This window comes from Engystomops pustulosus, chromosome 7 (genome assembly GCF_040894005.1).
Source record: "Engystomops pustulosus chromosome 7, aEngPut4.maternal, whole genome shotgun sequence".
NCBI lineage: Eukaryota > Metazoa > Chordata > Amphibia > Anura > Leptodactylidae > Engystomops > Engystomops pustulosus.
Genome location: NC_092417.1, coordinates 76,261,950 through 76,274,214, shown reverse-complemented (window position 1 = coordinate 76,274,214; position 12,265 = coordinate 76,261,950).

Here is a 12,265-nt window from a genome sequence, read left to right as displayed (position 1 = left end):
CCATGTCCTCCCCGGTCATGGGATTTAGCTGGCTCTGTATGAGCTGTCTATTTCCCATGACTGGGAAGGACCTATGCGCCCCCTAGTGGCGTGGTGCTGGATAGTTATAGGATTTAGCCATCTCACGGGGAATTGGCTATTTCCTGTACCTCAGAGGGACCTGGTCCTTTCCAGTCATGGGAATTAGCCAGCCCTATAGCAGCTTAATCTGGAAGGGCCATGTATTCTCTTAACCAGGGGTCTCAAACTCAATTTACCTGGGGGCCGTTGGAGGTAGATTCTGGGTAAGGCTGGGCCGCATCAAGTTTTCCACACAAAATGCGCTTACAAAATATCATTATTCAGATTCAAATGTCATGGCGTCTCCCAGCGCAAGGAAAGCCCCAAGCTGGGAGACGTGTTTTCTCTATGAACGCGTCCTGTGTACCGAGGGGTCCCTTTAGGACTGTGCGACCTTTTGATCACTTTTTATAGATTTTTTTAAATGTTTTCAAAATGGCAAAAAAGTGCTATTTTCAATTTTGGGCACTATTTTCCGTTACGGCTTAAGCGCAGTGAAAAAACGTTAATATATTTCGATAGATCGGGCATTTTCGGATGCGGTGATACCTAATGTGTATATGATTTTTACTGTTTATTTATATTTATATCAGTTCTAGGGAAAGCGAGGTGATTAGAATTTTTAGGGTTTTTTATTATAATTTTTTTAAAACTTTTTTTATTTTTACTATTTTTCAAACTCCCTAGGGTACTTTAACCCTAGGTTGTCTGATCAATCCTATCATATACTGCCATAGGTGGGGATTTCCCTCCTCATTCATTACAATGTGCTATCAGCACATTGCAATGAAGGGGTTAAAACGAAACAGCCTCTTCATTCTTCGGAAGACCCGAGGCTGGCGACGGATCGCCGCTCCTCGATGACGGGGAGCGACGATCCTAGGCATGGGCGCCAACATCTTTTTGAAGCTGCTGGTTGCTTTGCCGGCAGCGATCACTGTGAAAACACCCGCGATTGGTGTTAGCACAGATTGCGGGTGTTACTGGGAAGGGTGATGTCAGACGTGGCGCTTTGTCTGCGCTTGCAAATGCAGACAAAGCCGTGCCCCCCGGGGCGGCCTGCGGCCCAATCGCATCTGCGTTTCTATTAAATTAACGCAAACCACCGGCGACTCATTCCCGATCGCAGGTGTTTCCATAGAAACGCCAATGCGATTGGTCCGCAGGCCGCCCCGGGGGGCGCGGCTTTGTCTGCTTTTGCAAGCGCAGACAAAGCGCCACGTCTGACATCACCCTAAGTCTTTGCTGCAATATGCAGCAAAGACTTACCGGCTATGGAGAGGGTTCAGCCCGTGAGCCCTCTCCATGCAGTAGGACCCGCTGCGCGCCGTGAACCAGTTAATTATTTCATATGCTTCCCCCCCCACAATGAATTATATTATATCCTCCCCAACAATGAATTATATAATATGCTGCCCCCCACAATGAATTATATTATATCCTCCCCAACAATGAATTATATAATATGCTGCCCCCCACAATGAATTATATTACATCCCCCCACAATGAATTATATTACACCCCCCCCACAATGAATTATATGATATCCTCCCCCACAATGAATTATATGATACCCTCCCCCACAATGAATTATATGATACCCTCCCCCACAATGAATTATATGATACCCTCCCCCACAATGAATTATATGATACCCTCCCCCACAATGAATTATATAATATCCCCCCCACAATGAATTATATAATATGCTGCCCCCCACAATAAATTACTTCATGTTCTGCCCACCGATCCCCTCTCTCCACCAATGAATGATTTTATACAATAAGCCCCCACCATGTTTTTACTGCTGTTTGATGAAAAAAAAAAAACTCTCATACTCACCTCTGGCTCCCGCGGCTTCTTTCCTCGTCCTGCGTCCGGACAGGAAAGGGTGCGCGGCCGCGTGATGACGTCATTGCGCGGTCGCGCATCCCAGTTCATGGAGCGATGTGCGCCGGGGTGGTTTTCCGGCCACATCGCTCCGGTAATAGTGCTCGAGCGGCCGTTTCCGGCCGCACCGAGCACTATACAGTGACGGGCAGGAGCTTCCTGTCCGGACGGACGGAGGCTCCTGCCCGACTGCCAAGGCGAGCCCTCTCCATGCAGCGCGACCAGGTGGGGGCCACAAAATATTGTCCCGCGGGCCGCAGTTGGCCCGCGGGCCGCGAGTTTGAGACCCCTGCTCTTAACAGAGGAGTTTTTAGTTTCTTCTTGATTTTAATAGATTTTTTTTTATATTTGGTGCAGTTTGTAACATTGACTACAGCATCAACCACTACTATTTCCCATAGTTCATAAGAAGCTTTAAGAAGGTCCCATGTCAGAGAGGTCTTTTTGAGTTATGGGGTTTAGCCTTCTCACATAGCAATGACTATTTCCTATAACCCAGAAGGACCTTTTCTATATACAGTTAGAAGGTCCGGTGTAGGAGACGTCCTTCTGAGTTTTAGGCTATGCAACACCCCTGCCAACACAAAGGGAAAGGAGGTAGTTGTGAATAGCGCCCTCTCCTTGTCAGGAGCTGTTAAAGAGACTGTGGCATGGTGGCTGAGTGAGTAGTGCTTCTGCCTTGCAGCGCTGGGGTCCTGGGTTTGATTCCCACCCAGGTCAACATCTGGAAAAGTGGCTCATTAGGCTCAGCTCACTAAGAAGAGCTGGCTCTTCTGGTTTCTGAACAGATCCCTATTAAATATATAATAGGGAGCCGCAGGCCAGTCAGTCACCGGACACCACAGCACTTTTAACCCAATTTATCGAGTTAAAGGGCGCGTGGTGAGCCGTTTAGTGAGCCATCGGCTCATTGACGAGAGCTGCCTCAGGTCGTTCACGAACGACCCATCACTACTAGTCAGAGTGAGAGACTTGACTTTGGAGCACATGTCAGTGCTGCAACAGCCAGTGTCCTAATACCAGGAATTACAGGTGGTTCAGGCGTCAGGAGACTTTAGCCCAGAGCAGAGATCCACCACCCGGACTCAGCTCCATTTCTACCAGGCCAGCCTGAACTTACTAACAGGCTGCGTGTAACCTTCCTGCAGACCAGCTCTTAATGACTCCTCCAGCTTTGCTAAACTTGCTAAAGAACTGTAAATTAATTTGCACAACGTTGCCTCCATATCATCCCTGCATATGGCTGCTTACCACCACGGGCTTCTCCATCCATCACCCAGGGATTCATCCTACAGACACCTCAGGGGTTGCCCCAGGGAGAAACTATTGCATCGGCCTTTCGTTCCATCTTTTTGTGCACACACCACCTGCTAGAGACCTGCCAGGCTGTAGTCAGCCCTCCCCATACCAAGCACCATGACCGCAGTGTGCCCAAGTCCGCACTAGCCAGCCACACTGGTATTCTGGGAACCGGCTGCCTCCAGGCCTCAAGAGAAGACTAGGCCCCAGTGATGGATGTTGCAGATATAGGACCCTCGTATAGAAATTATTATTTCCTATAAGCCAGAAGCACCTTTTCTATCTATTATATAATGAGAAGGTGTCATGTTACAGTGGTCCTTCTGAGTTACGGGATATAGATACCTCATGTAGTAAGGTCTATTTCCTATAACCCAGAAGGACCTTTTCTATCTATTATACAGTAAGAAGGTTCCATGTAGGAGCGCTCCTTCTGAGTTATGGGCTGTTCTGAGCTGTCACTATTCTAGACTGTACAGAGAGGGATAGAATGTTCAAAAACTTAAGTGAGAAAAAATAAAAGGACATTTTTTTATATAACATTATTAAACTTTTTTTTATGTGGCACAATATAACATTCCCTCAATAGCAGGACAAGCTCCAGGCCTGCTGCAGTCTACTAGTGGCCTCAGAGGCCAAGGGTATAACAAAGCACATCCCTTTTAACCCCTTCCCGCTGCAGCCCTTCATTTTTGCGTTTTCTTTTTTCACTCCCCACCTTCAAAAATCTATAACTTTTTTATTTTTCCATGTACAGAGCTGTGGGAGGGCTTATTTTCTGCGTAACAAATTACACTTCAAAGTGGTTGTATTTAATATTCCATGCCGTGTACTAGGAAGCGGGAAAAAATTCCAGATGCAGTGAAATTGGTAAAAAAAACGCATTTGTGCCGTATTCTTGTGGGCTTAGATTTTACGGATTTCACTTTACGCCTCAAATGACATGTCTACTTTATTCTTTGGGTCGGTACGATTACGAGGATACAAATTTGTATAGGTTTTATAATGTTTTCATACATTTACAAAAATTAAAACCTCCTGTATAAAAATTTTTGGGGGCATTTTGCCATCTTCTGGTGCTAATAACTTTTTTATACTTTGGTGTACAGAGCTTTCGGAGGTAATGTTTTTTGCGGCTTTTGATGACGTTTACAATGTTAGCATTTTTAGGACTGTACGACCTTTTGATCACTTTTGATAGAATTATTTTTTTTTTTTTTAAATGGCAAAAAAGTGCCATTTTCAACTTTGGGCGCAATTTTCAGGGTACAGGGTTAAACGCAGTATTTTGATAGATTGGGCATTTTCGGATGCGGCAATATCTAATGTGGATTTTCTATTATAATTTTTTTTTTAAACTTTTTATTTGTATTTTTACTACTTTAACCCTAGGTTGTCTGTACGATCCTATCATATACTGCCATACTACAGTATGGCCGTATATGGGGATTTTACTCCTTATTCATTACAATGTGCTGATAGCACATTGTAATGAATAGGTTAACCCGAAGTAGCCTTGGGTCTTCGGAAGACCGGAGGCTACCATGGCAACGGTTCACCGCTCCCCCATGATGTCACGGGGAGCAACGATCCTCAGGAAGTCGCCGGCGGTGCTGGCACCGATCGCGGGTGTTACCGGTAAGCCTTTGCTGCACTTCTTTCGGGTGTTACTGGTAAGCCTTTCTTGTATCAGGCTTATGCTGTTGGATGAAGACACGGCAGAAGCAATGATAGACTTCACAGATGAGCGGCTGACACACCATAACTGTAGGTAGGCCCATGTTTTATCTTCATTGGGTGGGTGGTACTCACTGGAGGGGGCTTTATAAGTCATATTTCGCTGGACTGCATGCATCTGTTTATGGGGGTGTGCATTATGATATCAAAGGGGGCTATATATATATATTGTACAGGGGAGGTGGAAACTAATATAGGGGGCTGTATCTAATATAACTGTGGGGTATATATGTGTATGTGGGGAGCTGCACATAATATAACTTAGGGGCTGTGTATAATATTCCTGGGGGCATCTGTACATGGGAGGTGGATACTTATATGTAGGGTGGGTTGTATATAATGAAACTGGGGGTATCTTTGTATTGGGACTGGATATTTATATGGGGACTGTATAAAATATACCTTATGGATTATCTGTACATGGAGCTGTATATAACTGGGGGCATATGTATATGTTGGCTGCATATAGAGAAGTGTATGTAAGTAAACTTATTGAGGACTGTATATGAGGGACAGATTTTTATTAAACTGGGGGTGTTTCATTAAACTTGAGGGAGGGGGTGTATATAGGATCTGGATTTTAATGAATCTGTAAATAATTCATTTGGGGGGTTGCATATGGCGCTCTGTATACTGAGGTCTTTAAATAATTTACATGGGGGGGTCTGTATATCAATAAATTACAGGGTTATATATTCATTTCTGATTATACTGTATATTGTATTATTAATTGCATTAAATATTAATTACTGCATATAACATCATTAGGGGGCAGGCATACCGCGTGTGAATGTACCCTAAGTTTTATTGATAATCCTTGTTCCCATGACTTTGAAAATTGAATTGTCACAGGGACAAAAAAAAAATTGTCTGTAATTACAGTTATTAAATATACATATTCTGATTTACATATAAATTCAACTTAAGAACAAACATAAAGAACCTATCTTGTACACAACCCAGAGACTGCCTTGTGTATGGTGAATATACTGCAGTTGTTTATACCCAATTCAATGCAGTAATAGCACTTCACGCATCACTAAGGGGTTAAAATAACTCAGTACTGGTCCTTTTTTTTCGGGGTTCATTTTGTAGATCTAATAACGCCGCACCATAGAACGTCCTTGCAGCTAGATGCTTAGTGCACGGGGACGTGCTATAACGTCCTGCTTCTGGCACTGGATCACGAACGGAGCAGGCACCAGAAGCAGCGTCTGTCAGCTGTCTATCACAGCTGACACCGCACTGTAACACCCAGATCGGAGGCAACTCCGACCGTAGTCAACCATTGCCGCGGAGTGTAAGGGTGTTCCTGCTATGGATCGGATCCCCCATGCCGCTTACCGGGGGATCCAATCCACTTCTGGGCAGCCCCGATGCCCTGAGCAAGTCAGACCCCTTCCCGGTCTGACTGTAAACTGTCTTCGCATGCGTCAGACAGTTTATACTGCTCTACAATAAAACAGTATTGTAGAGCAGTGTATTGAACTTGAACCAACTATCAGACCCACATATTTGGTATTGCCGCGTCCGTAACAATCTGTATAATAAAACATAATTGTTACTGGCCCCGCACGGTTAAAGCTGGAGAGAAAAAAAGCAAAAAACTTTTGGAAAAAGGATCATTTTTAATTAATACCGTAAAAAAAAATGCTCTAAAAATGTTCTGCACTCTAAAATAAGCCCACTAAAAGGAACAACTCTTCTCTCAAAAAATAAGCCCCTAACCAGATTTGTCAGCTGAAAAATAAAAAAGTTATGCATATGAAAAGATGGTGATGCTAAAATGAACAAAATTAGTTTTTATTCAGTACTATTGAATAAAATACACAAAACCCCCAAATATTTGGTATCGCTGCGTCCGTATCAATCTGCATAATAAAACAGAATCATTATTAGATCTGCAAAATGAACCCCATAAAAAAAAAAAAAGCTCCAAAAAAATATTTTTTAATTAATACCCCTATGCCAGGCCGTGCGCCCATACAGCAGGATACCACCACATATGGGTATCCGTGTACTCGGGAGAAATTGGGTATCAAACTTTGTGGAGGGAGCCTTTTTTCATTTAATCCATTGTAAATGTTTAATTTTCCACCCAAAATGAGTGTATTGTCAAAAATATTACAATTTGTAGACTGCACCTCCATTTTGTTTTAACTCCTATAAAACACCTAAAGGGTTAACAAACTTCTTAAAAGTGGTTTTTCATACGTTGAGAGGTAATTTAGGAGTCTAGCTATTATTTAGGCCTCTCAGTGTCAATTAGAAGTTGAGCAGGTTCATCTAAATACGGGTTTTGGTGATTGTACAAAAAATTTTAAAAATGATACCTAAATTCTGAGCCTCATAACATTCTAGTAAAATATGTGGAATCTTAAAAAACCATCTAACATAAAGCAGACATTTGGGAAATGTAAGTTATGAATTTATTTGGGTGCTATGACTATATGAATCAAAAGTATTGAATTTAGAACGTTGAAAATAAAGAATTTTTCCAAATTTTGTTTTTTTTCATAACTAAACACAAAAGATTTCATCCAAATTTTTAAACTAATTTGAAGTACAATGTGTCACGAGAAAACAATCTCAAAATACCCTAAATATCTTATAGTGTTCCAAAGCTATAACCACTTATAGTGACACAGGGCACATTTGAAAAATGGGGCCGCGTCCTAAAAATAGTCCCGTAGGGGTTAAAAATCATAGCATTTAATGCAGCCATCTTCGATCCATTCCATAACACAACTATTGTGTGAATCAGCCCTAAAACTAGACAGTCTTCTGCTGCACCTCTACATAATGGAATGGGAAGGTAGAGAACTTGGAAGCACAGTTTTTCTATACTGGATTGGACTGGGAAGGTAGTGAACATGGAGGCACAGTATCCTATATACAGTACTGTAGTGGACTGGGAAGGCATCGTAGTACTGTATATAAGCTTTGAAAAATTCAAACGGTTAAGAATAAAAGAAATGTTTTTTTCCCAATAACCTGTAACCTCTCCATAAAGGCCTTGAATATTATCTAAGTAGTTGCCATAACAACCTTCTGTGGCAGAGTTCTATAGTCTCAATGCTCTTACAGTAAAGAATCCTTCTCTATGGCGATGGTCGAACCACCTCTCCTGTAGGCGTAGAGGATGCCCCCTTGTCCTGTTCACAAACCAAGGTATAAAAAGATCTTTGGAGAGATCCTTTCTCTCCATTCAGGTATTTGTACATTGTAATGAGGTCTTTTTTTTTTCTAAACTGAATAATCCTAAATTTTGTAATCTAGTCTGCGGGAGAACAATGGAAAGTTAAGTAAGGAGAGGCGCCACAATATTCACAGGATGGAGGAGGTCAGGGGCCACAATATAAGTGCGGAGGGAGGTCACAATATGAGGGAAAAGGCAGGCCACAATATGAATAGGATGGAGGACAGGGGCCACAATATGAGGGAGGATAGGAAGCCACAATATAATGGAAAAAGGAGGCCACAATATGAGGGAGGATGGAGGAGGACAGGCGGCCACAATATGAGGGAGGCCTAAATATGATGGAGGAGGACACTATATGAGGGGGAATGGAGGATAAGAGGCTGCAATATGATGGAGGACAGGAGGCCACAATATGAGGGAGGCATGGAGCAGGACAGGAGGCCACACTAGGAGGTCAGGAGGCCACTATATGAGGAGGACAAGAGGCCACAATATGAAAGGAAAGTGAAGGGGAAATACATTAAAGTGGAGGAAAAATCTAAATGGAGGATAAAGAAGGGGTATTATACACTCACCGGCCACTTTATTAGGTACACCATGCTAGTAACGGGTTGGACCCCCTTTTGCCTTCAGAACTGCCTCAATTCTTCGTGGCATAGATTCAACAAGGTGCTGGAAGCATTCCTCAGAGATTTTGGTCCATATTGACATGATGGCATCGCACAGTTGCCGCAGATTTGTCGACTGCACATCCATGATGCGAATCTCCCGTTCCACCACATCCCAAAGATGCTCTATTAGATTGAGAACTGGTGACTGTGGAGGCCATTTGAGTACAGTGAACTCATTGTCATGTTCAAGAAACCAGTCTGAGATGATTCCAGCTTTATGACATGGTGCATTATCCTGCTGAAAGTAGCCATCAGATGTTGGGTACATTGTGGTCATAAAGGGATGGCCATGGTCAGCAAAATACTCAGGTAGGCTGTGGCGTTGCAACGATGCTCAATTGGTACCAAAGGGCCCAAAGAGTGCCAAGGAAATATTCCCCCCACCATGACACCACCACCACCAGCCTGAACCGTTGATACAAGGCAGGATGGATCCATGCTTTCATGTTGTTGACGCCAAATTCTGACCCTACCATCCGAATGTCGCAGCAGAAATCGAAACTCATCAGACCAGGAAACGTTTTTCCAATCTTCTACTGTCCAATTTCGATGAGCTTGTGCAAATTGTAGCCTCAGTTTCCTGTTCTGAGCTGAAAGGAGTGGCACCCGGTGTGGTCTTCTGCTGCTGTAGCCCATCTCCTACAAAGTTCGACGTACTGTGCATTCAGAGATGCTCTTCTGCCTACCTTGGTTGTAACGGGGGGCGATTTGAGTCACTGTTGCCTTTCTATCAGCTCGAACCAGTCTGTCCATTCTCCTCTGACCTCTGGCATCAACAAGACATTTCCGCCCACAGAACTGCCGCTCACTGGATGTTTTTTCTTTTTCGGACCATTCTCTGTAAACCCTAGAGATGGTTGTGCGTGAAAATCCCAGTAGATCAGCAGTTTCTGAAATACTCAGACCAGCCCTTCTGGCACCAACAACCATGCCACGTTCAAAGGCACTCAAATCACCTTTCTTCCCCATACTGATGCCCGGTTTGAACTGCAGGAGATTGTCTTGACCATGTCTACATGCACTGAGTTGCCGCCATGTGATTAGCTGATTAGAAATTAAGTGTTAACGAGCAGTTGGACAGGTGTACCTAATAAAGTGGTCGGTGAGTGTATGTTGCAGAGTTGCATTTAGGGGTAGGGGCCCTTAGAAGCATTATTCGATGTGTGTGCCATTAAGGATGATATTATAATATGTTTGGGAGTGTAGCAATGGGCGTCCCTTTTTTTCCAACACAATAGTTGGGAGGTATGGCTAGAAAGGTAGTGCACTTGAAGGCACAATGACCAATAAACTGCAGTGGATTGAGAAGGTAATGGACTTGGAGGCACATGGTCTTCTACTGTTTATAATGGAATGGGAAGGTATTATACTTGAGAATGGATACCAACAACGGCGCATCTTCATATAGGCAGTATGGGAGGGCGCCCAGTACCTTTGGCGGGCCCTATATGAAGATCCGTCCTCTATACTCCCCTTCAGCTTCTTCTCTCTGGCCTGGGCGCATCACTATGACAAGGTGGTGTGGCAGCCATGTGATGTCATTGTGTATCCGCTATGCGGGCCCTAAGACTACGTCACGCGGCCGAGTCACCACCGTGTCATGGTGTATCCGTCTGAGCCAGAAGCAGAGAAGAAGGAACCGTGGGACCGGGAAGAAGAAGCCTAAGATAAGTATAGATTTTTTTTTTCAAGAGGGCCCTGCTGCTGGAGGACATTTATGTAAAGGGCGTCTCTGCCGGAGGACATTTCTGTAAAGGGGGGCCCTGCCAGTGGACATTGTCGCTCATTTCTCGCTCTCCATCTTCAAAAAGCCATATTTTTTTCATTTTTCCATGTACAGAGCTGTGTGAGGGCTTATTTTGTGCTTAACAAATTTTACTTTCCCGTGATGTTATTTGTTATTCCCTGCCATGTAGTGGGAAGCCGGAGAAAAATCCAAATGTGGGAAAAATCGAAAAAAAAAAACGTGTGCGTATTGTTCTTGTGGGCTTAGTTTTTACAACTTTCACTCTTCGCTCCAAATGACACATCTGCTTTATTCTTTGGTTCGGTCCGATTGCGGTGATACTAAATTTATACAGATTTTATTGCGTTTTAATACATTTTCAAACATTAAACGAACGTGTACAAAAAAGAAAAGAAATGTTGCCATCTTCTGACGCTAATAACTTTTTCATACTTAGGTGTCCGGAGCTGTGTAAGGTGTCATTTTTTGCAAAATGAGCCGACGTTTTCATTGCTACCATTTTAAAGGACTGTGTGACATTTTGATCACTTTTTATTACATTTTTTATGTCATGTAAAAAGGTGTAAAAGTATTTTGATAGATCGGGCATTTTGGGACGCGGCGATACCTAATGTGTTTGTGTTTTTTTACTGTTTTATATCAGTTCTAGGGAAAGAGGGGTGATTTGACCTTTTAATATTTTATACATTTAAAAAAAAAAATTTTTTCACTATTTTTTAGACCCTCTAGGGTACATTAACCCTAGATGGTCCGATCGATCCTACCATATACTGCAATACTACTGTATCGCAGTATATGGAGTTTTTGCATATGATTCATTACAATGAGCCACTGGCTCATTGTAACGAATCCTCAGACACCATTCAGCCTCGGGTCTCACGAAGACCCGAGGCTACCATGGCAACCGATCGCCGCCCCCTGATGACATTCGGGGGAGCGACGATTGGAGGTAAGGTGGCGGTGCCCATGCCCGCCATGCTTTCAGTGCCGCCGGCGACAAACAACAGGTTAACACCCGCGATAGGTGCAAGCACTGACCGCAGGTGTTAGCGATGGGTCTTTGCTGCAATATGCAGCAAAGCCCATCTTTGTATCAAGAGGGCTCAGCCCGTGATCCCTCTTCATGCACCCTTCATAGCTCCGTGGCGGATATATCCGTCACAGAGGGTGAAGGGGTTAAAGGGGGACCCTGCCGGAGGACATTTCTGTAAAGGGGGACCCTGCCAGAGGACATTTCTGTAAAGGGGGACCCTGCCAGAGGACATTTCTGTAAAGGGGGACCCTGCCAGAGGACATTTCTGTAAAGGGGGACCCTGCCAGAGGACATTTCTGTAAAGGGGGACCCTGCCAGAGGACATTTCTGTAAAGGGGGACCCTGCCGGAGGAAATTTCTGTAAAGGGGGACCCTGCCGGAGGACATTTCTGCAAAGAGGGACCCTGCCGGAGGACATTTCTGTAAAGGGGGACCCTGCCGGAAGACATTTTAGTAAAGGGGGACCCTGCCGGAGGACATTTCTGTAAAGGGGGACCTTGCCGGTGGACATTTCTGTACAGGGGGACTCTTCTGGAGGACATTTCTGTAAAGGAGGACTCTGCAAGAGGACACTTCTATAAAGGAGGACTCTGCTGGAGGACATTTCTATAAAGGAGGACTCTGCG